This window comes from Ursus maritimus, unplaced genomic scaffold (assembly GCF_017311325.1).
Source record: "Ursus maritimus isolate PB19 unplaced genomic scaffold, ASM1731132v1 scaffold_18, whole genome shotgun sequence".
NCBI classification, from domain to species: domain Eukaryota; kingdom Metazoa; phylum Chordata; class Mammalia; order Carnivora; family Ursidae; genus Ursus; species Ursus maritimus.
Genome location: NW_024424230.1, coordinates 57,086,469 through 57,097,358, shown reverse-complemented (window position 1 = coordinate 57,097,358; position 10,890 = coordinate 57,086,469). Strand labels below are relative to the sequence as shown.

At 45.1% G+C, this 10,890-nt stretch overlaps 1 long non-coding RNA gene across 1 annotated transcript; it reads right to left on the bottom strand.

Moving 5' to 3' along the window:
* Positions 1 to 5,054: 5,054 nt before the first annotated feature.
* On the bottom strand, positions 5,055 to 9,533 carry LOC103662358. Its single transcript, XR_568423.2, has 3 exons — positions 9,361 to 9,533; positions 7,272 to 8,374; positions 5,055 to 5,877 (listed from the first exon to the last, which is right to left on the bottom strand). It is a non-coding gene; the product is annotated as an uncharacterized LOC103662358 (long non-coding RNA).
* Between the last annotated feature and the right edge of the window lie 1,357 nt (positions 9,534 to 10,890).

Genomic DNA, 10,890 nt, shown 5'->3' with positions numbered 1-10,890 from the left:
CCTCTCTAGATCGGAGACATAACGCCTGCGTTGGTTCTCAAAGCCATTGGACACACGTTGCTTCATTTCATCTCTGGATGTCGGGAGACAACGTGGCACAGAGCAATAGGCCTCACCACAGGCTGCACACGGAACAGTCTGGGGAGTTTTTTTAAACCCCAATTCCCCACCACACCCCAGACCAGTTACCTCAGAATCTCTGGGGGTGAGGACCCTGGCATCAGCATTTCCCAAGGTCTCCAAGTGACTCCGATATCCATAGCAGACTGAGAGCACTGGTCTGGGACAGTCGTTCTCCAAGTGTGGTCCCTGGACCAGCAACGAGCATCCCCTGGGAACTTGTTAGAAATACATGCCCTTGGGCCAACCCACCTACTGAATCAGAAACCTGGGGGGGGGGGTGTCCGTGATTCTGACGCATCCCGACCATCAAGGACCGCTGGCGCAGAGGAACGCACGGGCTTTCAAAAGTAAAACAATCTGGCCCCAGTTGTAACCCCAGAGCTACCACCAGGGACTTCTCAAAATACAGCTTTGGCATCTGCAAAATGGAGGTGATGCTGTCCACCTTGTGCATCTAGTGGGGAGATTAAATGAAGTCGGGTGCATGAGTTGCCTAAGAGCCCAGCAAATGCAGTGAGCAACCCCCCCAGGTCCTGGGATACTGGTGCTGAAGCCAAGTGGCCATGATTTGGCACTCGGTCAGCACATGGCACTTCCCTCAGAACAACTCTGTGAGGGACGCAGGGCAAGCATCACAGTCTCCATCTCACAAGGTGAGGCACTAAAGGCTTGAAGACACTTGCCCGAGCTGCCACAAGCCTGGTCCAGGCCGGCTAAGCCTGCGGCGGACTGACCCCAGTACGGGGCTCTTTCTCTGAACCCGTGTGTCACACCTGTGAGTGATACTAATATCCACGCTGAGCTCTGTGTTAGCAATAGCACGCTGGATTCACACGACAACCTCAGAGGGAGCTGTTATCAGTATCCTCATCGACATGGGGAAACGAGTACCGGGGCCGGCTTCCTGCGGGACAACCTGTGTGGTCACGCGGGCCCCATGCGTGGTGGAATGCTCTCATACCAATTTACCCCCACATTCTCCTTTTGCACTGGGCCCTGCATGTTGTGTAGCTGATTCTGCTTTGGGCAGAGAGAGACTTAGCAATTTGCACCAGGCCACCCAACTGGGAGGCAGCAGAGCCTGGATTAAAACCCTGGGCGTTGAGAGAGGAGGAACTTAAAGCAAGTCCTCACCTCATTGTGAAGGGGGTGACCCATTCATATTTATGACATTGCTTGCAGAAATAGAACGTTCATTTTAAAATGCCAAAGATTCAGATCTATTTCCATTTCTATTTATCAGTAATAGAAAATCAAACTCATCATTTTTCTCCTCCCACTTCAAGGAAAGCCACTGGGAACATTCCCCAAACTGGAGGGCTCCTGGTAAATCACAGGGCCTCTCTTGGTCGCCCTGGGTGGCTACCACAAAGGCCCATAGGCTGGTGGCTCAAACAGCAGAAATTTATTTCTCACAGTTCTGGAGGCTGGAAGTCCGAAAGCAGGGTGCCAGCGTGGTCCAGTTCTCGTAAGGGCCCTCTTCCAGGTCGCCTACTTCTTGGCAAGTGAGAGGACGTGATGTCTCTGGACATCATGAGATGATGAGAGCTCTCTGAGGTCTCCTTATAAAGGCACCAATCCCACTCATGAAGGTTCCACCCTCATGGCCTAATCTCCTCCCCAAAGCCCCACCTGCTGATACCATCACACTGGGGATTAGAATTTCAACACAGAAATTTTGAGAGGACACACAACATTCAGACCATTCCAAGGCCTATGCTAGGAATGTCATGACCTCATCTCCTACCTAATGTAAGCAAACTGCCCCAAATTTCATGGTATAGCTGGTGTCCCTAGTTGTACAAGACTGTGACACAGATGCAGAATTGGCAACATCCTGGACCCCCTCCTCTGTGTCTTCTTTTCTTCTCCATGACACAACCTTAGGATTCTCTCTTCTATCCTTCCGGCTCTCCCTGTCATAGCTTATGGGATTTGCACAGGTGTGTTCACACCTTAACACTGCTATAATCCACATATACTTCTCCCCAGTGTTTGCCATCAGTGGATGAAAAGCTTTATTCCCATTAAAACACTTTCAGGTATGTGTCAGAAACCCTCTGAGGTTCTGGGGAGAAGGGGGCAGCAGGATATCCCACACACGTGCCATCAGCCTAATGTGAGAGAGAATCAGCCATAAATCTGTGAAGGAAATCCGTGGGCATCAATGAGCCACTTTCCCTCGCTAATTCTCCTCTCACTCCCCCTCACCCAATTCACCTGTCATCCCTCTCACGGAAGATGTGGGCTCAAAGTCATGAAGGCTGTTGTATCTCCATGGCAAACACGCCAAACGGGAAGGAGGAGGGTGTGGGCAGAGAAACAAGTAGGAATGAGGCAGAAGTGTCCCGCTTATGTGTCCCCGGGGGATTTGGGACTCAAAGTTCAAGTCAACTGTAAGCCAATGGGAGGTGCTGGGTATCCTAACATTGCACATTCCAGAGCCCCAGCTCATTCTGGCTAAGTTCAATCTAAACCACTTGAAGTTTAGAGAACTATGTTTGAAGAGACCATGAAAGAGAAACTGTGGTTGGAAGCAGGAAGTGATTAGAAAATGGGTAAGAACTTCAAAAAAAGAAGGAAAGAGATTAAGATAAATTTCAGCCAAGTGTTTGCATTGATAATGAACAGACTCAAGACAACTGTCTTGGGAGAAGAAAACGGCTCCAGTGGACGGAGGCGAGTCCAAGGCTCTCCAGGGAGGAAGGGACTGTCTGAGTCAACTGAACGGTTGATGACACTCCAGTCAGGACCAAATGGACTATTTGTGAAGAAAATGCATCTGTTCAAATTTCAGTATCCAGAGGTGAATGGATAGCTAATAACTAAGCCCCAGGGAAAAAGACAGAGAAGGAGAAGATGATACTGAATGTCAACAGCTGAAAACCTGGAACATAACTAAGGAATATTCTAGCACATCACACAATGCCCTATGTAGATTGTCATTTGACACTTTTCTTCTAATAAGCACATGTTTTAGAGAAAAGAGTGGAGTGGACAACAGAACCTAGAAAATGCACACACATTAAAAAGAACAGATCTGAAAAATACAGAAACTCACTGCAAACAGTGCCCTCGGAGAGTGGTCGAGAAGGTGTATTCCAAAGACTATGTGGTTAAAGAGCCTAAAAATAGAGGATAATGAGAAAAGGAAAGTGTAAAGAAGTAATTCTGGAGGTTTGGAATGAAGCAGAAACATTTTAGCAAGGATTTGCTTCGATCAAGTATTCAAGTTGCATTGCCAAATTCATGATGTGGTCATTACCGTTTTCACCGGCGTAAGTGTAAGGGTGTCTACTAAGTCCTGGACAGGGTGAGGGGGTGTGTCCTGCTCTAGTAGGGAGGGCAGAACACTACTCTCCGGGGAGGGCTCAGGACCCCTGACAACAACAAGGTAGCTCCCCTTGCTCCTAAAAGTGGGCAATTAGTTCTCTTACCCATTCACATTCAGGAGTTGAAAGAGAAAACCCTTCCAACCCACAAGGAAGAGAGGTTGTCAGAGAACAGAGTTGGGGTTCTAGTGGCACATGCCTGAGGCCACCCAACTCCATGTTCCAGAACCAGCTTGCATCCTAAGATACCGAATATGCCAGCAAGAAGTCTGTCAGTACCGCAGGCAGAACAGACTGAAAAACCAAACCAGGATGTTTTTTCAGCTATATCCAGATGATCTCTCCAAGCCCGAGGCTCTCTGCATTCCTACTTTCTCAGCCTCACAGGAGACCCCACTGTCTGTGCCCACACATCTCTGAGTGCAGCACGGGGGTTCTCTAATATGAGAAGCAACCACACAAGGCCCGTGTTGAGTGAGGCTGGAAGAAATAGGGAGTCAACTTCCCGGTGACATAAGGCAACTCAGCACACAGGATATAGGCTTGGGCTACTGCATCTCTCTCCCTGGGGTCAGTCCCAGGGCTACCTCTTTCTCCGTGCGTGACTTGGAGCACATTACTTCTTTAAGTTTCTATTTCCTCATCTGTAAGACGGGGATGATGACGATCAGAGAATCTTCCTCTTTGGATTGTGCCAGTGTGCTCTGGCAGCAAGAGGAAGGGAAGACTTGCGTCCCCACAGAGCTTCCAAACATCCAAGAGACGGTGATGCCGTGAGGACAGGATGGAAGTCAACAATCAAGGGGATCAAAACAACTCAATGTAGAGATAGACAGAGCTCCTAATATTCCCCGATTTTTCCATTTTGGTTAACTATTCATTCAGAATTAACAAAGCAGTTGAAATCTTAACACCAAGGAGGGGACTCAAGGCTGCAGTGCCTTGACACGGTACTTTGTTTCTATAATGCCATGCTCTACTCTACTCTGGATTAAGCTACCATTCGTTTCTTTGTTACTTGGATTAAATTCATCCTTTGCTTCCTTTAATTCAACTAAATACCTATGAGTAAATGCTGATCAGGGAAACTCAGGTTTGTTGTTTGTTTTTATTTGTTGTTGTTTTTAAATATGGACTCCAACCATCATGGCTTTGCCAGTAGACTTAACTGCCCACACTGCTCTTTTCTGGGCAGGAATTTTGCATACAAAGTAACACAGGATTCTGTGGTGGTGGGAGAAGGTAAGTGTTCTCACTGCACAGCTTACCCGTCACACAACCGTCTGTCAGCAGGCGCTAGTGCCATGGGTGACGTGCACCTGGGTGGGAGCAGGCCAATGTCCAGCTGCCATGTTTATCCTGGCGAGGCTCACGGGCAGAGCTAAACAGACATCTTACGTCAATATGGTGATGGTCTCACTTAAGAATCACCAATTTTTACAAATGAAACATTTGAACATCTCACTCAGAGATGATTATTTATGGCTGGATCAAAGGCTTTATTTAATGAGAAAAATATCTTTGATACTAGAAAATCTTCCTCACACATGTGCACAACGGAAAACTGCAAATGCTTCAGAATGTGGAAAGAATACCAAATGGGGCAGGAGGCAGGTCTTGTTTATTTCAACCACTTTCCAGTTCATCGGACAAGAGGGCCACGGTGTCAGAAAGAAGAGAGTGAGACACAGCTTACATATTTTGGTCGTGTTAGATCCTGTTGGTTTGGCCTGTGAAGTGCTGGGAAGAGCGTCCTGTGTGTTTGGACTGGTGGCTGGCGGAAATGAATTCTCACGTGGATGAGGTTCTTCCTTAACTTGTGATTTTTTTTGGCAGCATTTATCACTATTCTTTTAATTGTGGTAAAATACACAGAATATAAAATTCACAACAACCATTTTTGAGTGTGCAGCTGAGCGGCGTTTGGTGCATTCACATTGTTGGGTACCCATCACCCCCTTCGCTCTCCAGAACACTTTCCATCTGGCAGAACTGGAACTCTACATCCATTAAACAATGACTCCCCATTCCCCCCACCCATCGCCCCCACAAGTACCTGGCAACCACCATTCTACTTCTGTCTCTCTGAATTTGACCACGACAGGCATCTCATGCACACAAGATGGAGTCATATAGTATTTGGGTTTTTGTGACTGGCTTATTTCACTTAGCAGAATGTCTTCAAAGTTCATCTATGTTTTAGCCTGTCTCAGAATTTCCTTCCTTTTTAAGGCTGAATAATATTCCAAGGATATATAGACCACATTTGCTTATCCATTCCTCTGTCGATGGACACTTGTGCTGCTTATCAATAATGCCGCTGTGAACATGGGTTTAGAACGATCTCTTCAGGACCCTGCTTTCATTCCTTTTGAATGTAAGCCCAGAAGTGTCTTCCTTAATTAGTGATCTTTTACGATGGCTGAAAAATGAATAAGCATTGATATGATTTCCTTTCACACAAGAAAATATGCAATGATTTTAGTGAAATGTTAAGTGTATTCAAATTTCATCCACGCGTGTGCTCGTGTGATATATATATACACCTCCATAGGTGGAGCAGACATTCAACTAACCGCTACTTAATAGCCTGCGGAATTCTCTAAAATTCAGTGAAAAAGCAGTTTTCCCTTTTCTAAACTTTGCCTCTTCCCACAGCATGAACATATGAATTTAAACCAACCAGGGCAGTTAAAACTATAAAATCAATACTGTGTTCATTCTACATTGATGTCCTCCACAATTTTTTGATTAAGATAAAAAACACAAAACACATAGCATAAATGAGTGGTAAGTATATTCGCAGTGTTGGACAATGGAGCTTCAAAACTTTTTCGTCTTGCAAAACTGCAACTCTACCAATTTAAGAACTCACCACTCTCCCCTCCTCAACACCCCCGGTAACCACCACTCTACTTTCTATTTCTAGGAGTTGGACTACATTAGGGACCTCATATAAGTGGTACCATTTTTAAAAATTAAACATTAGACAGAACCTCCAGGCAATAAAGTATCTATTTATTGACCATTAACCATTGTGTATACACACAAAGAGTGCTTTGGTAAATTTTTTACAAACCTCTCATTTGCTAGTGATTTAAGAATGCTAACTTCCCCTGAAAGAAAATGACTCAATTTTAGCCAAATATTTGATGAGCAATTAAAGTTTTTATGACAGAGGCCTATCTACTTTAGTCAATAAAGGGAAAGTTATTTTGAAAAACACCTGCTATCATTTCAGACTTCTTGGGGAGAGCTGGCCTCACGTTCTGTGGACCATGTGTGAGGAGGCTCATCAGGCTTAAAGGGCCTGGAACACTCACTTCTGGTTAGAGCTCTCCGCACTGGCTAAGATTTCTTTAGGATTCTTACAAGGGCAGTAGCCAGCAAGGTGAAAATGAACTTCAATATTTTCTGGGTGAGATCATGACACTGCCCTGGCCTCGCTTCCCCTCTTCTACCTGACCGCACAGTGGGATCTCTCCCCAAGTGAGCTCTCCTTCCAGCAGTCCTCCTCTCTCACACGGTGCCCCCCACAGGCCACCAGCCCTGCCGTCCGTCCCCCATTCCCTAGATCCTCAAGGATGCTGCTGTCTCAGCAGAGCAACTTCACCACCCTTATTCCTTTTGTCATGGTGTGACAGGTACAGAAAATGGTAAAGGGACAGTAAATGTCTTTGCCAAATGATCCTCTGTCTCCCCTTCTCCCTCTTCTTCCCAGCTCCCTCCTTATCACTTCCACTGGCTGGCCTCCACTGGCCTCTAGGGATCTCTATTTACCAATGAGCCAGTCAACTACCCACCATTGATACCTACCGAAGGCTTGCTAACAGAGGCCCAGGCCCAGAAAATCAAAAGGAAGGAACGTGGAGCAGATCCAGTCATATCACCAGATGAGCTTTGTGACTACTTTTCCTTCTCCTTGGGTCGAGGTATTTATAGAAGGCGTTCCTGTGGAAGGAGCTCCGCCCAGGATTCAGGAAGCTAGATGTCAGGTCTAAGATATGACTTTATGCCACTTACACACAAACAGATTAGCCTGATTCTACTTTATGGATGCTGGCAGGAGACATGAGCTCCTGGGTCAGAAACAAAGGACTGTATTACTCACGACACAGCAGGTGGCATGAGCATCAACATATTGGCACCAGCTCCTCTTGCCTTCGAGGTCCACAGCATTGATCCCAGGCCCAGGGCTCTCACCTGAGAGCCCTATTTCTCTCCTAAAAGGCCACATGCCCTGAAGCATTAAAAGGTGACCAGATCTGTGCTGACGTAGACCAGTGAACTGTGGACCACACAGAACAGACACAGAAGATATGCTCCCCTGAAAATTCCTACCGTGACATTATGTTCTGAAAAGATATTCTAATTTACAAACCATATCCAAGCTAGTAGCAGTCTAAACTTAATAAGACGTAATTCATTTTCTTCAAAAGTTTTAGCAAAAATGGAACAGAGCTAAAGCTAAATAGAAATCTGACTTCATTCAGTCAATAACCCATAAAATACACAAATTTCCTATGGGATCCTGAAAAACAAATCTAAACGTGGAAATGTTAGGGTTAATGGAGGGAAGCATTTAGATGACCTTCAAGTCCCTCTAATTATACCCTGAGGATGCCAGCTGAGCTGCCCAGGCCACTGGCCAAGGGCTTCATCCTCATAAACCACATTCCCTCCCACCTTATATATGTCAACATACCAAAACACGTATGTCCTCTGTTCAATAGGCAAAGTGGATATAATTATCCCATTTTAAAGATGACCAAACTGAAACACCTAGAGGATATGTGACTTACCAAGGATGCGACATTTAGCAGGAGGCAAAGCTGGAACCAGCCCAAGGACTCCTGCCCCCCAGTCAAGCTGCATTGCACATCTGTCTCTGCTTCCTCCATATTATTTGTAGGAAATGCCTGAATAATCAGGCCAAAGAAGGAAAAGAAAAACAGCTCAGTTACTTTAAGGACGCCCAGGTTGATGGAGATAGGTACCACATGCATAGCTAGGAAGACAGGTCCTGCCTAGGTAGGTAGATAAGTAAATAGGTAGATAAGCAGGTAGGTAGATGAGTATGTAAGTAGGAAAAAATGCATGCGTACATATCCATAAACATTTGAGGCAACTTAGATAATGAACTACAATATACCACAGAAAAGTAAATAATAAAACCAGAATCAAAACTGGTTGAAAAGAACAAATAAATGAATGCCACCAGTCACCAGGATGTGACAGATGCTGCCATCGGGGGCTAGACTTGGTCCTGAGTCCCCTGCCATTGTATGGGATATACTTGTCACCGTAAATATAATGTTCACTCAGAAAAGCAAAAGCCTTAGAGATTCTTATAAAAAGGACTTTGGGTAACACGATAAAGTCCTCCACTATGCTTTTGCAGAATACCCAGGTTTGTTCTTCACAAGTACATTTCTGTGTCAGCTGCCCTCGACATGATATTCAATCTCAATTTGTAGGATGCTTTTCTGTGGGAAGCTAAGATAACGAAGTCCAGGAACATAGCTTTCAGATGATCTAACTCGGAGCCAAGGTGTACGTGGTCTTGTGCCCTGTTTTCTGTCTTTTCACATCTAATTCCCAGAGACAGGAAGAGTTCTCGATATGTAGGCATCTGACACCCCATAAACAATGCAGCTGAGAAGCTGCATATGTACCGGAGTCAGGCAGAAGAGAGTTAGGAAGCCAGGCAGAAGAGAAGAGGTGAAAATAAAGGGAGAAAATAACAAGGGCTGTAAATGGAAGGTTCTAGATAAGATTGCTTTTATGGTCCAAGTGAATTAATAGAGACCTATTCCAAGTGCCAATCACATCAGCTTCTTGAAGGCTTTCATTCTTGCATCTATTTGGAAGCTTCTGCACTAATAGCACCATGTAACTTCCTTACGTTTGGTTGGGTGTTTGATCTTCTAAAGTCTCTGACAGTCATTTCGCCTCGACGTTATTCTCGTGAGCCTGTTCCCAGGCTTCAGGTGCCACGTGCCTGCTCACTCTGACACTTCTCCATTCATGGAAATAAATTTCCTCTCCAATTCCAGCTGCAAGCCAAACCAACAGGTGTAGTCTCTGAAAGAATAAATCAAGAAAGAAGATGTGAATTGAGTAGTGCTTGAATAAATGCATATCCAGTCCCACAAATATTTACTAGGCTCTTTGTATGGCAGGAATTGGGCTGGGTGTCGAGCTTTCAAAGATAAGATGAATAAAGCATGTCCAACCCCTTCAGAGAGCTTGCAATTAACAGAGAAAAGTGTGTTGTTGGTACCCAACCCCTCACAGGAAATGAAGCCCTTGAGCAAACACATTATCACACTCTACACATTGAGTGCTGTAACAAAGGAATGAACGCAGCACAGGGACTAGAGAAGCCCATTCGGATTCAGAGAATGGGAACCTTTCAGGCCAGTGATTGCCTATCCAACCTCCATTCCACCACCCCAGGTCCTTGCCCACACAACCCTGATTTTGTTCAGGGACCCATCCCTAAGAGAAGGAACTCACGGGAATAAATCTAATCTTAGCCTGTCACAGTGATTCCATTCCTCCTGCCAGGGTGGACACGTACTGAAGTTAGGGCCCAGAAAATATGACAGGAAGGAAGCTGGGCAGACTTCCAGGAAAGGTTTCTTTGTTCTCAAAGAGAAATGTCCATTTTCCTCTGGATCCTGCTGTCTGGATCTGATGAATGGAAGGGTCGGCCACCTGGGACTGTGAGGCGTACTTGCCTCAGGGCACTTGGCAGTTGGTTCCCCGGTATTTATATGTGTGGGTGTGTAGATGCACCTGTGTGGGTAGAGGCACTTATCTACAAAGCTGTGAGTTTCTTCAGAACATGGACGAAGCTTCTACATTCCACGTCACTCCCCCGCCGAGGATCTAGCCTATTGCCTGATATGGAGATGGCTCCACCTAAACATCTTTGAAAAAACCAATACACAGCAAAGCTACTCACGACATTTATAATAATCATTATTAGTACATAACGTACAATTTTACTAAAATTTTTACAAACGTGTTTTCAGTATATGTAATGTTTTCCATTTTTGTAATTTTTCGAAATACGACCTAAGACTAATCTAGACATGTACTGTCCAGTATGGCAGCCTCTGGACATATGTGGCTATTTAAACTTCAATTAATTAAAATTCATTAAAACTTCAGTTCTTCAGTCACGTTAGCCATATGAGGCTTAGTAACTGCCATATTAGACAATGCAGATAAGAACGTTGCTGTCATCACAGAAAGTTCTGTTGGACAGCACTGTTCTAGAGCAGGCACCACCCACCTCCAAATGTAACCCAGTGTCTGGCACATGGTACGTACTCAGTAAATATTTGCTTAATTAATTAATGCATTCTACTGATCATTCCAGCTATTATTACAATAGCCAAGATACAAAATGGCAAGCCCTGTCCTA